Below are 25121 nucleotides of genomic sequence, written 5' to 3' on the forward strand. Positions count from 1 at the left end.
GATATTAGGATGCAAACAAACAAACAAAACAAAACAAACGAACAAAAAACAGTGACTCTCAAACTTTAGCATGCATGAACATCACCTCCCTCTTCTTCAATTACCTATTCCATTGTCCCCAAAAGGTTTGGGATAGGGCATTTTCATACAAGTTACCATATGAAATGGGTGCTGTTAATCCACATACTACACTTTGAGAACCATTGCAGAGGAGAATTTTCTAGTTAAGTCATTCTGGCTATTCTTATCCATAACTTTCATCACAAAGATTCCTTGAAACATTAATGCTATACTTTAGTTAATGTATTCAAATTAGGAACTGTAAGAACTCCCAAGGGAAATTGAAAACTCCTCTGTAAAGGTCTAAAAATCATCAAAAGATGATGCTGGTTTGAAAGAACCAGTAGAACAGGTGAGGAACTGACTCCATTGCTAATAAAAGAAAGCAAGATATAAGGATGTGAAGGAAAAAAGTCACATATGACTATTGTGAGCAGAAGGGAGACACGTTACAAACAACAGGTAGTCTTAGATGTAATTAGTTGTCAAAGTCTATAGATCATTCCCATTTTTTCTCCAATAACATAAATGCTTCTCCTAAAAAGTAAGTAACATTGAGGAACCTTCAACCTGATCTTGATTTAATATCCATCTTAGTTTAGATATTGTTTGCACGTCCTCCAAGACCTCATATGTTGATGTATTAAATGGGTGGAAACTTAATCTGACTATGGTATTTAGAGGTGGGGCTTTGAGAAGTTGATTAGGTTTAGATAAACTCATCAGGGTGGAGCCTGCAGGATTGAATCCCAATGACTTCATAAAATGAGGGAGCGAGAAGACACATATATACATATACATGTTCCCAGTCTCTTGCTGTGTGATGCCTTGTGCTTCCATGGGATTCTGGCAGCAAGATGGCCATCACCAGGTGAGAGCCCTCAATCTTACACCTTCAGAACCCTGAGCCAAACTAGACTTCTTTTCTTCATGATTCATCCAGTCTGTGGTACTGTATTACTGGCAACAGAAAATGAACTAATACAATATCCTAATTACTAATTCATGTTATTGGATTTCCTTTAATGAAAACTTGTTGAGTGAATGAATAAAATGCATTTCTGTTTGAGCACATCTAACTATATTTACCTTCTGATCTCAATTGAGATTAGAGCATAAAACTAAGGAAAATAGAATGTCTAGGTTCTATTCTTTTATTAATTGCTTCTTTATTCCCCCTTCCTTCTTCTCCATGATTAGAACCCTCAGCTTCTTCTCTTTTCATCCCTACCCTTTCAGCCACACTTATTTCTCCTTCAATAAAATTGCTTGAGAAACTATTTCCTTACTTTCTCTTCAGTATAAATATTCCCTTATATTGAGATTATCTATTTAATAAATGTATATCAATGTATCAAAAGTCCTTGGAAACAAAAGTGTAATGCAGTTCACCAAATGAAATTCCTGAGTAATTTTTCTATTTATGTAGAATTTTAAAATTTGAAGCATAAACTTGTCTGATATGTGAATAAAATACATTATAGCAATTTAAAGATGGTCAAGACAATTGAGAAATCATAAAGGTAATACTTAATAGTAAAATAGAATACTTCCATTTAAAATAAATAAGAATCTCTATTGTTACAGATGTAATAACTAAGATATTTTATCATGTAAAAGCAATTGTGCAGCATGAATGGATTTCAATTATAGGAGAGAATAAACATAGCTGGGCACATGAGTTTTACATTGGCCTCTGGGAAATCAATGCTCTGCAATGTGTTTTGGGTCATATATTTGTAGGGTTTTATATACTTGTTCTTATTTGTCATAGAAAATTATACATAACACATGCTAAATCTTTTCTGGCTTTCTTGGAATTAACTCTACTGTGAATGATTTATAATTTCTATCGTCACAATTTCTGAAAAATAATATGCCAAGATACTTTCTTCTATTTGTTTGTATACACATAATTTCTTGCTTGATTTAATATCTAGAGGCTGCTGATACCCAGAGCATAAGTCCTAATTTGAACCATATCAATTAAACAGTTTGCTATGAATGTCTACTAAAAAAAAATCTCACATATTTTCTTTAGAGGATTTCTTCTTGTTGAATATGTCTTATTTGGAAACACCATACTCATGCCTATATTGTTTCAATATATTTTTCACTTTTTTTGACATTTTGCTCTTTCCAAAATTGGGACAGTACTTACAAGCAGTATAGATGTTTAACATGTATTTTTTCTCTCATTTGAAAGTACATCTTAACAGTTGATGATAGTTACTATCAAAAAATAACAGAAAGGTGATTAGTAAGTAGAATTTAACAGCTAACCATATGGGAATAGAGCATGGATTTTTAAAAATTGACTTAAAATTATTTTGAAAATATAGGAGCTAGCATTGGATAGATACAAATGTGCATTTATAGGAGTACATGATATTGTATACATGTATATGTGTCATCTATATAGTAAGTACTAATGATTTCAAAACCATTCTATTAAGGTATGAGAAACACAAATTTTGTTGATACATTTGATAACTATAACAGATTTATGTTGTCTATATAAGCTATTTATAAATATAATATACGTACCTGTAAATATATATGTAATATAGCATATGTATACACACATATTAACATTTACAGATTTTTAAAATCGAGCTCAGATAAGTTTGCTGAATTATGATACTTTTTCATTGGCAATTTTATTGGAATGGTAAGATAATTTTCAGAGAGTATTTTGTTGGGTTTATACAAGTAATTTCTTTCCTAGTTTCTTATTTTTAAGTATTTTATATAGATGTGAATGGCAGGTTTATTCTTTAGTGACTAATCTGCTGAATAAAAATCTATTAAATCTGCACATGTGACACTATGATAATCAATATGTATAAACCAAATACTAGTGAATGAACCAAGTGTTTTACACATAGAATAAGATCAGTGATTTTCTTTTAAATCATAATTTCTTCCTACAAGTTACCATACATGATAATTCACCATATATTGAATTTAAGTATGATTGCTACAACATATATCAAAATATGTAGTGTACAAATAAATTTAATTTAAATTTAAGATCTAGTTTGTTTATTAATAAGATGAAACTTTTACCAAAAGACTACACTCTTTGAAATAATTATTATATTAGAATATTCCTGTAATATAAATTTGTATGTAATTGTAAGCATTGTAGTTTGGTTTTACAATTGAGTACATACAAAGTAATAAGTCCTAAATATAATAAATGTAAATGAAAATATGATATTATATAAATTTATGTGGGGAGGAATATTTTTGGCTCTAAATATAATGAAAAATTATATTTTTGTCAGAAAATTTTTTCCTCATAAACATATTACATGTACTTTTGTAATGACTTTCTTTCTCCATATCAACATCATAATAAATATTTAGTACTTTCTCAATGTGGGGTATTAGATTCTTAAATAAAGCAATTAAAGTAGAAAGTCAAATATAACATGTGCAAATTATTCCTCCTCAAGTAATAACACACCACTTGCTACCCCAAGTTTCAGTACTGTATGAGAGCTTTATTTTGGTTCTTACCATAAAAGGAAATTTATCTGCTCCTTTCAAATTATAGTCACTTGTTTGGAAACACTGCAGATGACAATTTGTGATATTTCCATTATTTGAAAAAAATTTGAATAGAAGGAAAACTGTTTATATTTCAAATAAACTATCTTAAATATTTGAATATTAAAATTTGCATATGATATATTTCACATCAGAAAAAAAAATTGATGCAGAGTTTTGGGCAATTACTGTGAATCCAGCAATTTTTTTTTTTTTGGATTCTATTGGGAGGACATATCCTTGCACAACAATGTGACTGATGGCTGGGTAGAGATGGAGAGGCTACCAGTTGGTATTAAATGCTGTGTGAAGCTTAGATGCAGTCCATGTAAATTCTACCTGTTACTAAGCCACAGCAAACACAGCATCCTCTTGTTCAGATAACCAAGTGGCCTTGGTTTTCTTTTCTCTTTTTAAACTAACCTGTTCTCTTTCCCACACCCCAGCCTCCCTTCCTTTGTCTCTCTCTCTCCCCCTCTATTTTTAAATTGATCTATTATATGCTTTTCAATATGGTTAAGGTGTTCAACAATACAGTCCTAGTTTCTACTTATTATTCCAATTTGGACAATATAACTTCGTAAAGAAAATAAGCAGTGACCCTATGTGCCTAAAATGATTAGATTGGTTCCAGAAGGGGCAGTAGGAGATTTAAACCTAATAAGGCTACTGCCTCCCCAAAACTTTTTATTTTAAGACTCTTTTTTAAAAATTGGTATATTGTAATTATACATAAGAGTGGAATTCATTGTGCCATATAGATACAGGTACATAATATGGTTTGATCAATCTCATTTCTCAGTACTTTCCCTTCCCATTTTTCTTCCCCAGATCTGCTTGCCTTATGCCAGTGATCTTCCTTTATTGTTATTATTATTTTAACTAGTCTATTTTATATGTGTGTGTGTGTGTGTGTGTGTGTGTATATATACACACACACGCATACATGTGTGTGTATGTGTATGTGTGTGTGTGTGGTTCACTTTGGTGTATTTGTACATATACATGGACCTAGCATACTTGATAGATTTCATTCCCCAGTACTCCCCCTTGCCATTCTCTCTTCCCTTCCTCTCACTCCTCATCTTCACCTCTTTGTCTTCCTTGTATTTTTGTGAGAGCCCCCCTTTCTTTCTCTTTCTTCCCAGACCTTTCTTTAGAATCTTCTATTTAAAGTATCCATAGAATCCTCTTGTCCCGCCTTTCTGAGAGAGAACAGTTTCTTTCAGTGTTCTTTTACCTGATAAACTTTTACATATAATTACTCATGGCTTCCTTTAATTCTAAGTCACTGTTTTCCAGTTGAGATAATTATTCTTGAAGCATAACTCATACAGTTTCAGGAATGTGGAAACTTGCTCTCTAGAAAACATTATCATTTGACACATTTTAATGCATTATCATAAGCATTTGAGCTAAGAAATATGCTATTCTAATTATAAGAGGTAGTAGCTGACCCATTACTTAGGAAAATTCTCTTGGGAAAAATTTTGATATGCTTAAATAGTAATATCTTGATGTCAATGACATTTGCTAGTACTAGTTTTTCAGTAGGTGTTTCAACATCAATAATATGTACCTTTCTTATAAAAATTATAGTTAAATAAAAATAAACAAGTATTAATGATTTTCCCCATTCATATATAATGTTTAAGCTAAGTATATGATTATAAAGGGAAAGAATAGTTTTTTAAAGTTTCCAATTTGTGATTAAATAAAAGCAATTATTAACCTTATATTCACTGTATAAATAATAATATCTATATATATTTATAAAATATGTGTATATATATATGAACCTGTATGTGTATTTCTCATATTGAATTAGTTGGTTAGCAGTTCCTCAAGCATATGTTATTTCTGGATATAGTTTTTAGTAAGTATAAATACTCATACTACTAATTATCTTTGAAAAGAATGCCATGATGTCCCCCCATTTCACAGATAAATCTAGCATTTATCTAAGGCCAAATATTATCTAGTAAGAATTCTACTTCTCTCCATTGATGAAAGGATTTTTCTGCTTTTTTTTCTTTTTTATTATCTTTTTAAAAAATGTTTAAATTATACATGGACACCATATCTTTATTTTGTTTATTTATTTTTATGTGGTGCTGAGGATCAAACCTAGGGTCTCTCACGTGTGAGGCATGGTGGGCTAGAGAATAATTATAGTGTTTTTGTGTATAAGGACATCAATATCCACACATATGTGTTGTGTGCTGATTGGCTGATTCTACCAACTATACTATTCATCCTCCGTGGGTGTAAAATGAAATATCCATTTTTTTTGTTTAAAAGTAATGTTGTTATTTTCCTGATTTATTGGTGAAAGTCAACACTTCTGGGAAGTGATTCAATATTTACTTTTATAGACTCTCCCACAGAGATAATATATTTTACTTTGAAACTGATTTATTTGTTTGAAGAGCAATCTATCTCCTAGAAAACTTTAGCATTCTAATGGTTAATTGGTGTGTGTACAATAGACACTTGGATCATTAATTTTAATTATCTTGATTCTATGAGTAAATTATTTAAAAAACATTTCCAAGAAGAACTTAAGAGGCTGAATTGATGTTATCTATGTTAAAAACATTTAAAAAGCCTAACTTGAAAATTCTTTAAAGTATTTTAAAATTCTTAGATGTAATTCAAGACTTAATATTAACTTTTGGTATTTTCTGCAGAGCTAAGTTACCTTTCTGGGATCACAAGTACAGAGTAATAAAAAAGGCAGGAAATTGATGTGAATTTGAAAAATTTCAAGTGTCTGTAGTTTGAGAAAAAGGTGAAAGAAAACATTGTTTGTAGAAACATAATAATTCTACTAGTGCTTTTTGTGTGAAAAGTACATTATATAGTTAATTCCCCCAGGGTTAAAACACAGAGAGAAAAAATAAATTAAGAGTTCCATTTGAAAGGTCATAGTTCTTATAACAAAATGTATTTAGAATAAAAATAGAATTCTGGACTTTAGCAGTTTTATGTGTCTTTACAAATTTGTACCTTAGTAGTCCCCTCATTCCATCTAAGTAATGGGTGAATCATAAACTGAAGGTGTCTTTATCTTTGCAATTAAAAAAATTAAACATTTAAATGATGTGGCAACTGTGAATGTGCTTTTTTGCTTTATAAAACATTTTGCTTCTATTTCAGTTTTTCAATAAGAAATCAATAGGAATTAATTATATGAATTGTTTGCATAGATTTAAAATGTGTCTATAATATGAAATAGAAATATTTATTCATGAATTTATTCACTCATTCCTTCAATGGAGATTTGCTGAATGCCTTCTTTGATCTCTGGTATTGTGCTAGAAACTGAGGCCAGTCCAAGTCCTTGTTCTTAAGAGAGGTCTTTATGTAAAAAGAGCATTTTTCTTTTTTGCAATTGACATCTCTCAATTTTCCATCGATTCATGTACTTACTCACTTATCCATCTACCCACACATTTTTGTTTCTGTTCTCTAATAATCAAGGTAGTTCCTTATTCTGTTTTTATGATATTTATATTTTTAAGATCCACCTCTGACACTTTTATTTGTACTTATGTTTTCTCTCATATTAGACCATAATGTTTTTGAATGCCAGAATCTATTACTAACTATATTTCTCCATGCTTTATATTGTCTTACATGCTTCTTTAAACTTAGTAAAAAACTACTTGACTGAATGGAGTTAGAGTAAGCGATATTTTGCATAGATAGGGAAGAAATTGAAATTTTTTTTCCCCGGGATGACTATGCTTTACGGGAACCATATGACTGAGATTATCTGTTAAAGTGTCATTATGTAAAGATCCAGGCCATGATTACTAGATTAGAGGTGGGGGGCTAAAATAATTAGCAAAATTCTACAGTAATAATAAAGCATGTAGCATTGTTCAATCTCAATGTTTGATATTCTTCTTTATTTTTTATTTTAAAACTATTTTTATTAAAAATTTTTCTTTATTTAAAAATTGGTTTAATACCTTTTATTATGAAAAGTACTAATTATATATTTGAAATATGAAAAACTTTGTAAAGGAATACTAAGAATGAAATAATCACTTCAGAATGTTATGTCTATATTTTATTCTTCAATGCCTTTCACATCTGCATTTTTCAAATTCTTTAGTGCTTCCTAGAAGTGCTGCTCATGATCTCCAGGAGTTTGACACATCTGCCAAATTAGCTTTCCCAGTAATGGACTCTGCCCTGGACTCTTCTGTGTCAATCTCTGTTTTATTTTTGTAATGCTAGAGAAAGTGATGTCCCTCTCTTCTCAGGCAAAGCAAAATGCTGTGTTCATTTACATGCAAATCTTTCTGCACAGCCCAGTGCCTGCTAAATTGGCACTGTTGCCAGGTAAAATGATGAGACCCAAATTGAGACTATGACTCAAAGGCTTCACTAATCTTGGTGCTGTGTTTCCAAATCTGTTTCTTCATACTGCCGTGCAATGAGGTGCTGTAGCTAATCAGTTTGAAAGCATCATTCTTTTTCTTCCCCACGAGGCCTGGAAAATGTAGTTACAGTTGTTCACTCAAGGGTGTTATAATAATGATACAGCAGTTGAGTTTTTTTTTTGTCTAGATTTAGTATATGTCTCTAAGAATGTAACAACCAGGTTTTAGAAACTCCAAACAACAAATAACAGTTTTTGATACTGTTTTATAAGTGACTGGAAAAGATCTGTATCTGACTGATAGGGTGTTTTAGTCTCATAGAGCAGCTCTATATGTGATTTCCCTGAACAATTGTATGTGTTTGGTATTCTCTCATGACTTTTAATAACCCTATTGCTTTCCAAGAGCCTTTTCCCTCTGCTCTAGTTTACAGTAGTCTCAACATTCCTCACAAAACAGACCATTTCTAGAGACCTTGTCCTGTTTGGCTGGACTTGATATTCCAACTTCCTTAGAAATTTCCATTCCTGACTAGAACCTAGAAAAGAGCATTTTAGAATTCACTGAAACCTAGTGGCTATCCTCCTGTTGGACAGGCTGCCCTAATTAAACTGAATTATAATGTTTGAGATCATTCCAATATTATAGTGGACTGTGCCTGTAGTCCCAACTATTCCAGAGGGTGAGGTGGATTGCTGAGGATTGCTTGAGCCCAGGAGTTGGGAGCCAGCTTGGGCAAAACAATGAGATCCTATCTCTCTCTCTCTTTTTTTTTTTTTACATTTTTTATTAGTTGCTCAAAACATTACAATGATCTTGACATATCATACATTTGATTCAAGTGGGGTGACTGTAAAACTAATGAGATCCTATCTCTTAAAATAAAACAAAACACCTCAAACAAGCCTATAAATGACAGAATTTCTTATTGATCAGCATTGTATTTCTCTTCCGTTTTATTATTAAATTACTTCAGATTCTGAATGAAATTATCACCCAACTAAAGGAGGTGATATTCTACATATATCTGCCAATTTTGCATAAAACTTCCACTCTCATTTTAGACCAAATTATATTTTCTTTTTGAAGAGTCCTCAGATGAATTTGATTCTGTAAGGATGAACTACTGCAGTGAATTTCTTCTGAATTTTTATTTATATACACATGAGTGTGAAATAATAATAATAATATTTCTTCCATCCATCAATCTACTTTTCTATTCATGCATATTCATATCCATTTATCCACTGTTGGCTACTTTAGGGATCCTAAATAAACAAACCCAATTCTCTAGCCTTACATGCTAGCAGTTGTAAAATATTATTTTTTTCTGGTGGGTGGAAGTATGTGTAGGATACAAAGGGAGTAGAGGAAAGACTTTCTGACATTTCTGTGAGGCTTTATGTTGCTGTACCATGCACGAGCTTTCCACTTTCATCTGATTTATATGTTGATTTTATTTCATTGATTTCAATCTTGTGAAATTGAAATTCCATAGAGATTAAGGATTTCAGAGCTTGTGCAGCTTCTATATTAGTGAAATTTTGAAAGTTCTTGTTAGTGGAAAGACTGGCAGGGAGCAGAAAGACTTTAAATGTGAGGTGTTAGTTCTTAATGGTCTATCTTGTTTCATTAATAATGTAATTATTTGTTTTCAATTGGAGGTTCATATTAGTTATCAAATGCAATTTTCAAAAACCAAAATGATTTAGGCCACATTTGGACAGTAAAACTGAAGCCCGAGGTTGCACAACAATCCTCAGTATCATCAGATGCTTTACTTGGAGAATGTTTCTCAGTATCATCAGGTACCTTACTTGGAGAATGTTCCAGCTCATTTTAACAAGGCTTGACATTCAGTGATCTACAGGGTACAGATATGAGGGAGTTATATAAGAATTATAATTGTGTAAAAACTTTCAATTGATTTCCTTATTGTTAGATCATATAATTTATAGTGCTATTTAGTAATCTGAATGCTATAAGATCAGTGATGAAGAAAAGGATGAACTATAATTTTTAACATATATGGTACACTAGTTAGATTCTGTATGGGATATAGACTTCTTTCAAAGTTTAATCTTTTTTAGGGATATTAAGCATTTCTCATTCTACTTAACTCTGTTATTTAAGTATCTACCATGAAAGTGTCAAAGTATCATTTGTTATCAAAGCAATAAGATCAGAAAGGAACAACTGATCATGAGTCTTGCAAAAATATGTGATTAAGGAAATCAAATGTAAGGATTAGACAATGCAATCTAAGGCATCAAAATCACTATTTTCTCATGCTAAAGATGTTCTTGCTTGAATAATAGAATAATAAACAATGTTTAAATTAATCAATCTTTTAATATCTGTTTCTCCATCTCAGATTTAATTTTAACATATATTAATAGTGTTCTGATATTCTATGAGGTAACACAAAATTATGCAATTAGATAATGATTAGTGACCTTTTCCCAGTAGAAACATCTTTGGTATTTTTTTTTCTATTCCCCTTCTTCACCAATAAATATTTGTGGAATACTCACTCTGGTCACAGAATTGTGCCAAATGTTTGAGGACAACTTAAAAAACAATAGATATGAGGGTAGAGTGCCTACTGTGTCTGAGAGGGTATCATTTATTCTCATTCAGGATATGAGAATACAAAGTTGAAAAACAATAAGTAATCTTGAGACTAGTTATGAGTATAGGTGAAAAGGGAGAATGCTTTTAGTTTATCATGTTTTTTCTAACTTAGAAGGAAACCCTGGACTCCTGATTCTACCCTCTACCTGAGAAATGTGACCAAATTAAGGCAACTCTTCCTTGAACTGGCATTGTTGATCCTGGAAACGGATTAAATTCTCAACAGAATTAATCATGTCCTTCTTTCTTCCTAAGAGAAAACTTAATTGACTTTTCTTACCTTTATTATTGTTTCTTTATACTTTTTTATTTGCTTCAGTTATTTACATTTTAATACAATATTTGTAGCTTTTGGAAGTAAATGAAACTCTTGAAAATATATAACTGGAACAATTCCAAATGCCTTATGGAGAGAGTTAATGTATTTTGAATGGCTTGTTTATTTTAATGGTTTCTTAATTTTTTTTATTAAGAGACATGAAATTGGGACACATATAAGTTACAGGGCAGGGGGAAGTCACACAGTTGCTCAATAAATACACTGGATTCTTATTGTTGAATTGCAGTCACTATGTAGTATCTGAATAATTCTTATCTCCTGAACATGAAGAACATACAAATTTTAATAATTAAGAACATTTCACATGTACATCCAGTGCTAAAAGTATAAGAGCATTGTCACAATGTTTTTCTGAGGTAGAAAAGTAACACATGAGGTAGAGTCATTCTATTTTAGGAATGGGAGTGGAATGAAAAATAGGGCTCTACTTTTTTAGCATTGAGATCATATTTCCTAGTTGTGAAAAGAACATTGAAGAAAGTGCTGAGCTTATTTCTTAATCATTCTATTAACTGATTCATCCTCACATTGTGTTCAGTGAAAAGGTATCTATGTGCCTTATATTTGCATCATAGTGCTAAGACTATATCTTAGACCCCTTCTTTCTAGTTGAGGACATTAGCACCATGGTTTTGCAGAAAGGAAGAATCTTTCTCTTAGAAATTAGATAGATCCTGGGCCCGGTGCTATGGCACATGCCTGTAATCCCAGCAATTTGGGAGGCGGAGGCAGGATGATTGCAAGTTCAAAGCCAGCCTCAGCAATTTAGCGAGGCCCTAAGCAACTCAGTGAGACCCTGTCTCTAATAAAATACAAAATAGGGCTAGGGATGTGGTTCAGTGGTCGAGTGCCCTTGAGTTCAATCCCTGGTACTACCGCCCCCCACCCCCCCAAAAAAAAAAAAAAAAAAAAAACACACAGAACGTAGATAGACTCCGGTAATTTAGAGGGATTCAAAGTTAATGAAGTTTAATAATGCAGGAGTCTTTATACTAATATGCTTAGTGTTTCCCTGATCTTGTCTTTTCTCACCCTTAGGTGAACATGTACTTTATCATCAGAACAAACAGGTAGCTTCACATGACTATAGCAGAATTGCCTGCCTGGTTCAGCACTCTGTTTAAACTCCTCATGAGCACATAATATCATTGATGTAGTTAATATAGGAGGTGAATGGCTCCTATTCAAAAAAATCTGGTCTGTATCTTGACTCAAAATATTGTGGTCTATCTCCTACCTAGTTTACAGCATACCTACCAGTCCCAAGGCTAATACCTAATCTTTAAGATTTCTTTCAACACTGAAATTCTGAAATTCTCTGTGCTAATGTAGAATCGGCATTTTATCTTAAAAAAAATAAAAGTACACATTTTTAGGAGGAAAGGCCCTTCCTGGAAACCATACATTCCTGTATCTTTCCTACAAGGAATTCTTTTCTGTGATCCAGCTGCATTATCCATAGACTCAGTGTCTCCCTAAGAGGCCTGTGGGGTAATTAGGAATCTGTAGGCAAAAAAGCATTTCTCAACTTCATAGTGTAGTAAATGCATTCCTAAAGACAGGGGTTTTGATTGTAGCCCTTTTCAAAATCTGCTTGGGGGTTTAGGGTTTTAAATGTATGCCATGAGTGATATTGATTAAGCATTTTCTGCCTTGCCCATTAGCTCTCCCTTCTGCTCAGTGCTGTAGTGAAATCACGATTTGTGCCATGGAAATCACTGAGGCAATAAATCCAGCACTTATGACTTCAATACATTATTGAGAAGAAAGCACAGATGGACTACAAGGGAGTGAGCAGTTGTTCAAACTATCTAATATATTTTATAATTAATAAGTACAACAGGGGAAATGAACAACAAATGAAAGGGTAGCCAATCTAATTTTAACTAAAATGCAGTATAAAATTATCTGGTTTATAATATTTAAAAATTCTAGCATAGGTATTTAAAATTTTGATTTTAAAATGATTTAAAAATTTATATTTAAAAACATAACATAGGTGTTTTTCTCTCTTGAACACCAGCTGAGTTTCAGGAATGGTTCTAAGTACTGGTGATTAAAAGATAATTGAAACATGGTTCTTATCTTCAAGAAACAATCAGTTTTCAAGAGTAATCCATGCATATAACCATAAATGTGAGTAAGCTCAGCCTTTATCAGGGTTAGGCATTAGCTCCAGAAGAAGATTCCATCAGCTTTATTAGGCTGGGGTCAGGAAATCCTTAGGGAGGAGATTCTTAAGCTGAGTCTTGAAGGAAGACTAGGAACTCACTTGAAGGGAAACAAAAAGAATACTGAGGGATAGGCACAGTAGATGAAACAGCATGGGTGGTCAGGAAACTAGAACTAATCAAAATGGCAGGAGCAAAGGGTGCATATAGTGGAGCAGTGAAGTCATACATACAGGTTACAGAAATATAGCAAAATGGTAGGTGTGAGATGATGAGGGCCTGAGGTCAGGTGCTAGCAATGGGGATGGAAAGAAGGGTCAGTCTCTTATCACTTACTAGATAGGTGACCTTGGGCCAATTAACTTCTCTGAGTCACAATTTTGCCATCTGTTAAAAGAATATAATAATCTCCACCTTAATGTTTTGTTGTTAGTTCTGGAGATGATATGTGTGTTCCTTGGAATAGTAAATTATCAATAAGTGAAAGAGATGATTATAATATTGTTGCTGATTGATTGAAACACTCCATCATGTCTGCGTTCATTTTCTACACAGTTCACTGCTTGTTATTCTCATATCACTGTTCGGTATGTAGCTGAAATGAGCTCAGAGAATTAAGCATTTTTTAAATGCTCTGCCAACAGTCATTTATTCAATAATTATTACTGTTGCCACATTAATCTATATTTGAGATGCAATCAAATTGAAGTGTTCAAAATTTATAAGCTCTGCCTGTCAGAACTAAAGGAGGAAGAGAGAAACATTTGGACATTATTAGAGTTATTAGTTATTAACGGAAAGTATCATAGTTTCAATGTTATGCGTCCAACTAAATATAAGGGACTCACTATTCTAATTCTAGTATAGGATACTGATTTACTGTTTAGCTTCAGGCAAGTTACTTTACCTTTTATGTATGCTTCTATAAGATGAGCAAGAGGATGCCTACTGAATAGACTTAGGCATAAGAATGTTAAGTAATGGGGCTGGGGTTGTAGCTTAGCGGTTGAGTGCTTGCCTCACATGTGTGAGGCTCTAGGTTCGCTCCTCAGCACCACATAAAATGAATAAATAAATAATAATAAAAAGACAAAAGATATTTTGTCCACCTATAACTGAAAAAAAAAAGAATGTTATGTAATAAAAAAACTTTCCTCTCTGAGGAGAAAAATAACTCATGTCAGCAGATTTTGTTGATGTTGGGACTTAACAAAGCAATTCAAATGGGAATTATATACATAGTTTAGTTTTTCATTAACATCAGTTTCTTCAAATATATTCCTGACTTCCAAAACTTTGTTCCATACCTCAATAAATTATTAACCTCAATAAATTATTAACAGCAAAATCTTTATGAAAATTAGAAATTAACCTCCTGATGCTTCTCTTTCCACCCACATATAGATGCTCTAATATAAATAGAAAAACAGAATTTTAAAACTATTATCTTATGATGAGATATGTTTATCTCCCTGATTATCACAGATGCTTGAGAGCAACTAGTTTTTTTTCTATTGCCTTTCCTGGTCATCAGGAGATATTTATGAATTTATTGGCTTCCTTGTGACTTTTTAAACCTAGATATAAAACTTTAACCTAGATTGTACATCTCCCGGATCTGTTTAGGTCTTGCCCTAGTGCTGTGATCCTTCTATACCTCTGGCGGAGAGTCGGCAGCAAGCCGAGTCATGGACATTGGTATCTGTGTTTATAGTGGATTCTTAAATTCCTAGGACTCTTCTTCTTGTTCTATAAAGCACAGTTTCTTATGCACAGCCTGTGCTCATAAATCAACCTCACATAGATCTCCACACAAAAAATATTGCCAGTAGAGCATCAACAAAACCAAACGAGGAATGCAAATCTTGTCTGTAAAACTTATAAATATGGATTATATCTTGTCCTCCCAGATATTATGAATTATTTGTGGCTTTAAATTCATGGTGTAGGTTCTACTCTAAGTGTCTCAGAAATTATCTCCAAATTTCAGAAAACTTTTAATGGAGACTAAATTATATCAGTGTACTATGTCACCTAATCAAATAAAATGTTCTTTTGTATTTCATTGGCATTTTTTCTCTCTCTCATAATTACTTGTGACCTGCTAGACTTCCCCTAAATTTTGAGGATTTTGCTATTAAGAAGGCATTAGAAAAAAAATTTATGAACCACAATATAATTTTCTTGACTCTCTTTTCCTAAGTAATTTAAGGGAGTAACATTTTCTTCATCTCTCCCTCCATTGCTTCTCATGCTGGCTTTTTCCTCCCTCATTTCCCTACAGATCAAATGCTCTCACACACAAACTCTGGAGCAACTGTGCTTTAGAGCTGTTGACATTGTACAGTGGCCAGTTAATAGGCACTTTAGTGATAGAGGTTTGGGAGTACACATGCATCTTTCCAGGACTTGGATTTGCACTAGAAAGTCATTTTTAATGTCACATTTGAGAATGTTTACTGAACTCAAGAAAAAAAAGTCTAAGAATAATGTTTTTTCATTTGGGAGTTTTCAAGATTCCTTGTGAAATCATTGTTACCATGAGAAAAAACTATAAAACCAACTAAAGTTTGGATAATTTGTATAGACTTAGTCCAAGTGTGACCCTGGTCTTTGATCTAATATATATCTTACTAGCTCACAATTATCCAAACTAACAGATAGTTATATATCAAATGGAACTTTGTAAACTCTTAATGAGTTGTCTTATAAATTCTTTCTCTTCTCTCTCTTCCTCCTTCCCTTTCTGCACTCCTCCCCCTTATTAATTCATTCAATAAGTTGTGTGTGTATATATAGACAACACAATATGTATGTATATTCAGTAAATGTATATATATATATATATACACACACACACACACACACATATAACAGGTATGTATGTATATATATTACAATTATTTACTGAGGTGTGTGTGTGTGTGTGTGTGTGTTTGCGCGCTTCAGTCTGAGGTAAAAAGTACAAAGGATAGGAGATGGGCAAGGGACTGTAAGTCCAGAATGTCTGAATCAGAAACTATAAGGAAGGTACATCATGAAGGGGTGGGACAAGGGAATTGGCTTGAGATGAAACCCAAAAGGTCATCAGGGATACTCATTCCTAGTAGGCCATTTTATGAAATTTAAGAGATTTTAAAGGACCTGGATTTTATCATAAAGCTCTTGGAAGCCAAGAGTAGGAGAGTGACATGAGCTGATTTGCATTTTCAAAAATACTGTTCTAGAGAACTAAGTTCTCCAGAATGCATATTTGCGAAGCCATTAGGAGGCTAGTGAAAGATCCATGGGAGAAGCAAGATACAGTGTGTACAGGGCCAGTGGTCATGGGGGTAGAGGAAATTTAACAGGTTTCAGGGGTGCTGGAGTGGAGGGATAGGGTTTGGCAAAGATTACAAATGGGGGTGACTGGAGAAGATCTTGTAAAATATTTAGATTTCTGGATATACAAATGCCCTAATCTTAGGGGTATTCTCTGAAACAGGGTACACAACAAGGGACACAGGTTAATAGTGATTTGGCTGCGAGTTTGGTGTTTGACATAATAGAAATGAAGAGATTTTGACAGCCTAGTGGAAATATTGGGGAGGTATTTAGTTTAATTCTGGAGCACAAAAAAGAGGTCTGAGCCAGAGGAATAAGAATGATAATCAGAGGATATGTCAAATGATTTCATTGTAATACAATGATTTTCTGAAGGTGAGCTCATCATTCCTTTTTAAACATTTTTCCTAGTTTATGTTGTAATTTTGTTAGTTATACCCTTACCAAAATTTGCAAATCTAGTATCTGGTACTGTATTTGATTATCAGGAATTTTTTTCCCATTCAATATTGCTTTAATGCATCATTTATCTTTTAGTTGAATGTAACATGATCATGAAATATGACATTTGGATTTTATCTTCTTTTTGAAACACCCTTGATTTTGAAGGTCAGACTTCAATGAATTTGGCTTGGTTTACAAATAGAAGAGATTTGCATCCTGTTAGAGTCCTAGAAATGGGTTCTTGGAGATAAGGCTGTGTTCATCTTTCTACCCCTGCCTCTATAATTGTGGATTGTGATGTAGGTGGACTTTTCTTATCTTCTGTACCCTAACCAGCAAAGATCTTGAACAAGTCACCAGCCTTATTGGCCCTTAGTCCTCATATCTTGTGGAAAGAATTTCACTAACATCATCCTTAACATCATCATCATTTTGGCATTAAACATCTATGAAAAGGTAGCATTAACCTTAGGAAAATAGGGATAAAGATGAGGGAGGGCATTTACTCAAAATGTTGGAAAAGTTTAGCTCTCTGGAGGAATTGAATCATATCAGGATATGATAATAGGGAGTTTATAACATCCTTTCTCCCATCTTTCTACAAGTACTTAAAGACTGTTAAATTGTTGCTAAAAATGTTAAATGGAGGTGAGTAACATTTCCAGAGGCAATAAGTAGTGCTACATTTTACTGGCAAATTTTATCTTTCTTTTTTGGAAAAAAGATAGAGGTTTTATAAAAATGGAGAAAAAGGAAATTGCATGTGCAAATGTAAAACACCATCTGTGCTTCTGGATCTGGTCCATGCTCCACACCTTCGGTGAAAGAAATCCTTGATTGAAAGCTCAGATTTTGCTGGCTAGTTGTAAAAGCTTCCTGTGTTGCTTATCGTGCATTTTAAAAATAGATGGCTTTGAATGTGTGAGTTAATTTTTAGCCCCATTTGCTCAGGCCTCCTAATTCAGGAAGCATGCTTTTAGTGAACCCACAGTTCCATTCATATTCAACGCAATTAATAGTAATGAGCACTTACAAGGTGCCAGGCAACAGATTGTGCACTCTGCATTAGGTCAATCTTTGGGATGTTTGTAAATAGCTTACTTTTTCTCCTAGTGGCAGGTTGGACCTATCTAGTTTCTTGGACTGGAGAGCCTCATCTGTATTTCACTTTGAGGAAATATTAAACATTGGCAGAACAGCAAGCATGCAGTCTCATGAAGTTAGAGAAATGTGTCATATATCCAACTTCACCTTTCTTGTCTCCTTCCCACTTAAATAGTGGCAGGTATCCAAGTCAACTCAGCTCACTTTCCCCTCACCATAAATTTAAGTAGATTATGGATTGTCTAACTCTTCCTAATCTTTTCTCTAAATGTGGAATGAAATACTTGTTTTAAATTTAGACCATTAGTTTTCTTACTTACAGGTAAAGGGGGCTTTGCTTTCTCAATTTAAGATTTCTCTTATTTTTTTCTTTAAATATTTTAACATTTTAAATAATATCTATTTGCAGATAAATTTCTAGAAGCAAAACAAAACAACCATATTTATAGCCTCTTCTTTAAATCCAAATTATTACAAGTGTACCTGCATTGTTTAGACATCAATAGCTCTGAGAAACAAATACAGAATTAGAAGCTCAAAGTAGCCAGTCACCTCAAGTGCCAAATGTTATCATAAGCACCTGAATGAAAAAGGGTCAGTTACATATATATTTGGTTCTTATAGAAGAGAGAGTTAGAGAGCTACATATTTTCAGAATTAAGTCTGCTTGTTTAATATTGACCATTTTAATAAGTAGCTTGACTCTTCTTCTCCCTCTCCTGTCTCTCAAAGCTTTAGTATTAAGAATGTGATTTTTAGTATATATATATATTGAACTGTCATAAGAGAGAATCTATACACATTTTCTGAGTATGTATCAGGGTAAGTATATGTCTTGCCCCCCTGCCTAAGTGTCTTCCTAACACCAGCTGGTATCATAAAAAGGTCAAGGGAAGCAAACACATCCAGAACTCTTGCTGGTCCCAACTCCTCACCAAGCCTACTCTATGTGTCCGGGTTATGAAGCTTAGAGCTCTGGAGAGAAATGGGGAGGAGAGGAGGAAATGCCACCATAAGAATGTTTATCATTCTTTTGTTCTTATCAGAATCTGTTCTTGGGAAGAAGGGAAAGAGGGGGCCTTGACCTTGTGTCTTCATCCTTAAACCCATGTGCTAATTCATGCATGTATTCTGCCTCTCTCTCTTTCACGCACATGTAAAAGGATGGTCTGTGCTTTTAGAAGAACGTTCTCTCTAGCTAAATTTTTTTGATAAGAATTTAAAATTATTACTTGGCACTATTTTGGCAATGCGGTATATATAGTCGTGTAAACTTATTGTCTGCATCTGAATCAAGAAAGTCTCTGCCATTAATTACATTTTTATATTGGTCAAAAATCACATAAATTATTCAAGTTAACTCATGTATAAAATGTGATAGAATTGTGAGGATGAACTAAAGTAATTTGTTAAAAAGACTTTGAAAAACATAACATGTTCTTTTCATTATGTTTGGCATTTTTCATGAGCTGTTTTAAATCTTGGAAATATTCATTTATTTTTTCTTATCTAAGTTTTGTATAGTTACATATTTATCTTTGATTATATACTTTTTGTGCTTTTCTTCATAGGATTTTAAAAACAGCCCATCAAATATCAAATAATTTCCTTTGTATCTGTATTAATTTTTACATGATTTTATTTTTTTTCCTTAATTGGGCTTAAGCAGCATTCAGAATATTTGTTTTTATTTTCAAAATAAGAGAGGCATTAACAAAGGGAGTATTTCCTGTGGATAGTGATCAGAATGGCAAAGAATTTAAGCATGAAAAATAAATTTAGAATGTGTTGATAGTTAGCCTGGAAGAAAAAAGACTTGGAGGGAGAATTCTTCAAATAGATGAGGAAATGTGGAATGAATGTGAGTAAATACTTCTGCTGATTCATATTTCAAAATTAAGACAATGAGAAGAAAATACAGGAAATCCATTTTGTTTTAATATAAAAGTTTTAAAAACCAATGAGAACTATTAAAATATAATGGTTTTTCACTTCAGGTAGGTCATAGAAATTTAATTTTTTTGTTGCAGTACTTAGAATGACACAAATGAATTAGCTGTAGTTCCTAGAGCTGTGAAAACAGCAAGAACCAAATGTTCTACAATTTCAGAAGGGAATACCATTCTATGGCTGCTGCTGATTGTCATTTTTCCTTCCCCTGAGGGCATTTGCTGATTCTTTGTGCAGTCTGAGGATTGAACTTGGCCTAGCCTGAAGCTGTTTTGGGACTAAGAAAAACCAGCACAACTTTTAGTGATTATTTAATGCTAAGATGCAAATGGAGATTGAGGAATCTTGAACACAGTCAGCTTTCTTTATGGGATGCTTGCTGTGTTCTGAGGCTGCACAGGAAGCTGGAAGATTAGTATGAATGCTTCTTCAAGGCAAAATGAAAATCTCAGCTGACTTTTGGTAGGAAACAAAGTTGACAGTAGGGAGACACTAAACTCAAACACAAGGCTGAACTCTTCTTGAAAACATTTGTCAAATTTTTTTCTGTTTGGGCCCAATGATAAGCAAATAAGCTGAAAACTTCTAAAAGTACCTTTTTTTTACTCTTTCAGGGTTGAGAAGATAAAGATATACAAGGTTTTCAATAAAAATCCAGGGAGTGCCATGGCTTAGGAATAGAGAAAAACAAGAGGCAGGTGACATGCTAAAACTGAAACCTAGGTCCCAACCTAGTTGAAAAGAGAACCCTGATCTTGTGGAAGATAACATCATTTGGAAAGTCTGTGACTCTTCTATATATGATTTCTGTCATATAATAAAAGGATAATTTCATATACAAGTAGGTGAAACAAAAAAATATACATTTGAAACAGACAAGTAGAATATCCAGATATTATAGGAAACTGACAATGACTTCAAAATATCTGTGATTAGATGATATGTTCTAGGTAATAAAAAGAAGATGCACCAAAGAAATGAATGAATAGAAAGTTTTATAAGGGATTGGGGATACATTAAAGAGAGAGAGAGAGAGAGAGAGAGAGAGAGAGAGAGAGAGAGAGAGAGATTGATTTTGCTCCTGAACTGAAAAAGAAAATCTATTTGAAATATAACAGTTTGGATCATTAGAATGTTAGGTTAGTGAACTAGAAATTCCCAAAATGAAACATAGGGAAAAAATTCAAGTAGTGTATTAAAGGCATTCAAGTTATACAAAAAAGTGTTTAAATATATGTAAAGTTGAAGCTTTTGAGGAGATGATAGAACACATGGGGGCAGGGATACATTATTTGAAGAGTTGAAGCGAGAAATTTTCCAAAATTTTAGAATTATTTCTACATACAGACTCAAGAAGCTTAGCAAAACCAAGGCAGGATAAAAATAAACATTCATAAATACATAATGGTAAAACCAAATCAAAGGGATCTTAAAGGAAGTCAACAAAAAAGAATTCAGACCTTCAAAGATCAAAAATCAGAGTGAGAACTGACTTCATTGAAAGCAAGATCACTAATGTAATGTTGAATGTTGAGAGAAAATAACTGTCAACCTACAGGTTTGTAACTAGTAAAAATGTATCCTTCAAAAATACAGAAACAACAGTATTTTCTGATCAAAAAGAAAAAAAAATACCCAAACCTAAACCAAGCTCCAGAACAACTCAAATTTAAGAACAAAACAAAAACTGAAGAAATTCATCACTATGGGGTCTGCACTAAAAAGGAATACTAAAGGAAGTTTATATAAGTAGAAGAATGATAATAAAGAGAATCATGGAAATATTGAAGCTATTGAAAAATTCTGGAGATTGTAAATATATGTTAAATATAAATGATCCTTAACTAAATTAAACAACGAGTCAGGATGCTTTTAATACATAAGGAACAAACAATATATAACATCAATAACATAAAAAGCAAGAAAACACAAAGGAAATTTAAAACTTATATGGCATAAAAATATTGGGAAGACAAGTAAAAGTAATAATTACATTATATTGAACCAATTCAAGAATGCATGTTGTGAAGCACAATGTATACACATATGGAAATGTCCCAGAAATCCATTAATCTGCAGAATTTATATGAGTTAACTCAAATTTTTAAAAGAATGCATGTTGTAATTCTTTGGTTAAACACTGGCAGAGTAGTAAAAAACTATAGCTGACATGTTAATAGAAAGAAATAAATGAATATTTGATTGATTAGTATAGAGAAGATAAGTTATGAGAGAAAAAGAATATATAGAATACAACTAGAAGAATGGAAAATAGAGGAAACCAGTAGAAAGTTGTGTAGACAAGAATTTTTTTAATCAGAACTCAAAACCCACTAACCATAAACAAACAAAGAAACAAACAAACAAATAAATAAATAAATGACTTTATACTAAAACTAAGAACTTTTGTTCATCAAAAGTTAAGTTCATCACCATTAAGGGAATGAAAGGAGATTTACAGAGTGGGAGAAGATATTCTCAATACATATATTTGACACATGTGACACATAGATTATATAATGAACTACAGAATAAAAGAGTAAGGGCAATAAAATGGAAAAATAGACAAAAGTCTTGAACAGACAATTCACATAAGAGAATATTCAAATTATGTGTGTGTGTGTGTGTGTGTGTGTGTGTGTAAACACACACACATATCCAGCTGTATTGGTCACCATATTAATGAAAATTAAATCAAATCTTGATAATACCATTATTCTCTAGAATGGCTAAAATGAGAAGGAAAATGTTACATATTGGTCAAGGATGTAGAGAAACTGGAATTCTTTTTATCTACTTGTAAGTATATAAACTGAAATAACTGGAATAAACTCTTTGGAAAAATTTTGGCCGTATCTACAATACATATCCTTTAACCCACAAATCCTATTTCTAGGTGTGCATGCAGGAAAATATGTGTTTGTGTGTATAAATGTGTGTATGCCAAAAGATATATTAGAATGTTCAAAGCACTCCACTTTTAATATTACCAAAAAGAAATACCCATCAATGGAATAAAAAGTAAATTAATTGGAATAGCCACACAGTGGACCATTATACAATTATAGGAATAGAGTGAATATCAACCACATATAAGAAGAGTGACTCTCACAAACATAATATTGAAAGAAAGAGGTCAAACACAACAGGGTATGTTCTGAATGATTATACACAGTTCAGAAATAGAAATAATCTATGTATTTAAAAGTCAGTATAGTGGTTACTCTTCTAAGGGGCTGGGTGGGGCAAAGTAGGTTTCTGTATTGCTTGTAATATCTGTTTCTTAGTTTAGATATGGTTTACACAGATGTGTTATGAATATTCACCATCATGATATATGTATTTTTCTATATATATCCGATACTTTGAAAACAAGTATAATGAGCTATCTTTTGAGTTAATAAGCTTCTTATTCCCATAAATATTCAAGCAAAGGGGTTGAGTAATTACCTGTAAAGAAAACTTTTGAAGGGATTTCTGCATTGGGGTAAAATAATACATAATCAGATGATATTTCAAAATCTTTCAAATTTGAGATTCCCTGATTTTTAAATAACAGACATAATTTGAACATCCATCTATATACTTCTTCCTTTTACTAATTGAGTTTGAGACAATAGCCTACTTTTCCTGTTGGCAGTTTACCTGCTATTCCCTTTTAAATTCACACAATTTCTTAACCATCTACCTCTCAATGGCAAACCTGATGGATTTTTTTTTGTCTTTTACTGATGTATTTGAGCCAGGTGCTGATAAAAACACATTTTTATAGATATTCTTCCCTTAGATTTCCTGACATCTCTCTTCTTTTCCTCTTGTCTCTGACTCTGTCTCTCTCTCTTTTTGATCATGCCTGAAATGTAAAGTCTCTCCAAAGTTCTATTCTTAGTCTTCTCACACCATAAGATTCTTCATATGATTTTAACCACTCCTAAGTCATCAGTCACTGTACTCACCTGTTATCAGCTTCTAAATCTTAGAACTCTCTCCAAGGTTCTAGGCTTACATAATCAACTCCTTAATAGATCCATCTGTACATTTTCTAACTTAACATGTGCAAACTTATCTTCTATCTTTTCCTAAAACTTGTTGTGTCACTTTTTATATCTGTCAGATTGGGGGCTTTCAACCCTTCTATTTCCTCTCTTTTCCTCATCCCAGTCCAATCGTTGCTACATCTAAAAAAATCCTTCTTTCTTTACATTATATATTCTTCCCCTCTTCTCTAATCTGTTTTCCACTGCTTCAGTTTAGTTTGGGCCTCATTATTTTTCTAAATTGTTTTCAAAAGTATCTGTCTTCTAATTTTATTTTCAGGCAATACCTTCTAACAATGACGCCAGCATTGGCTGCTCTTACTAGGGTATTCCTTCTTCAGTCCTTGTCTTAGAGAACAAGTATTCATCTGAGACTTGGTGAAAAGTTGTTTTCTTTATGAAGCCAGAAGTGACCTTTACCCAAACTCTTAACCAAAATTGACAACTCCTTCCTGTGTGCCCCCAGTTCAGAAATAGAACTAATAAGCATTTATCTCATTTCATTGCATTTATTTGTGAGACTGGGAGTATGTCTTATTTATCCTGTTATATTCAGCACACAAATAGGCCTAGGTTGAATGAAAAAAATGAAGAATGAGATATTACATGAATGAATGAATAGGAGAATTGAACTCAGTCTAAATCTGTTTTTTTTTTTTCCAGTTTCCTGTTTTGAATCACCTAACAACTCATTAACAATAGTGTCTCTTGGCCATTACCCTAGATAGTCTCTAGAAAAAGGGTGAGGAGATTCTTTTTACATTAAGTAAGTTTAGGAACTATTGGATTTAACTATTGTCTTAATTACATATTTTCAAGTAATAATTAGGCACTTGTTTCATGCACATGTGTCTTATCTGAGGCACATAAAAATTTGGTGAAAAATCACTGGTCTTAAAATGAATTATGGAAATGTTATAGGGACCAAGCAACTATCTTTGAAGCAATTTGTAAGAAATCAAATGAACATAATCAAATGATTTGGGCAAGAGGGAGTTATAACTTTTTTGCTTTGTATATGGACTATTGCTCAATGACTATTAAGTGAATGTTATTCAATCCAAGGGATTATTGAATTATTTCATTTATTGTCAACTGGTTGCAAAAC

General features: G+C 32.7%; 2 protein-coding genes across 6 annotated transcripts in view; one reads left to right on the forward strand and one right to left on the reverse strand.

Annotated features, from left to right (window-relative positions):
* Positions 1-25121, forward strand: part of Ctnna3 (catenin alpha 3) — a 1666222-nt gene that overhangs the window by 558032 nt on the left and 1083069 nt on the right. The window lies entirely within an intron of this gene.
* The window catches only part of Lrrtm3 (leucine rich repeat transmembrane neuronal 3), a 173091-nt gene that overhangs the window by 9336 nt on the left and 138634 nt on the right, over positions 1-25121 (reverse strand). The window lies entirely within an intron of this gene.

The sequence above is a fragment of the Marmota marmota genome, unplaced genomic scaffold, assembly GCF_001458135.2.
Source record: "Marmota marmota marmota unplaced genomic scaffold, marMar, whole genome shotgun sequence".
NCBI lineage: Eukaryota > Metazoa > Chordata > Mammalia > Rodentia > Sciuridae > Marmota > Marmota marmota.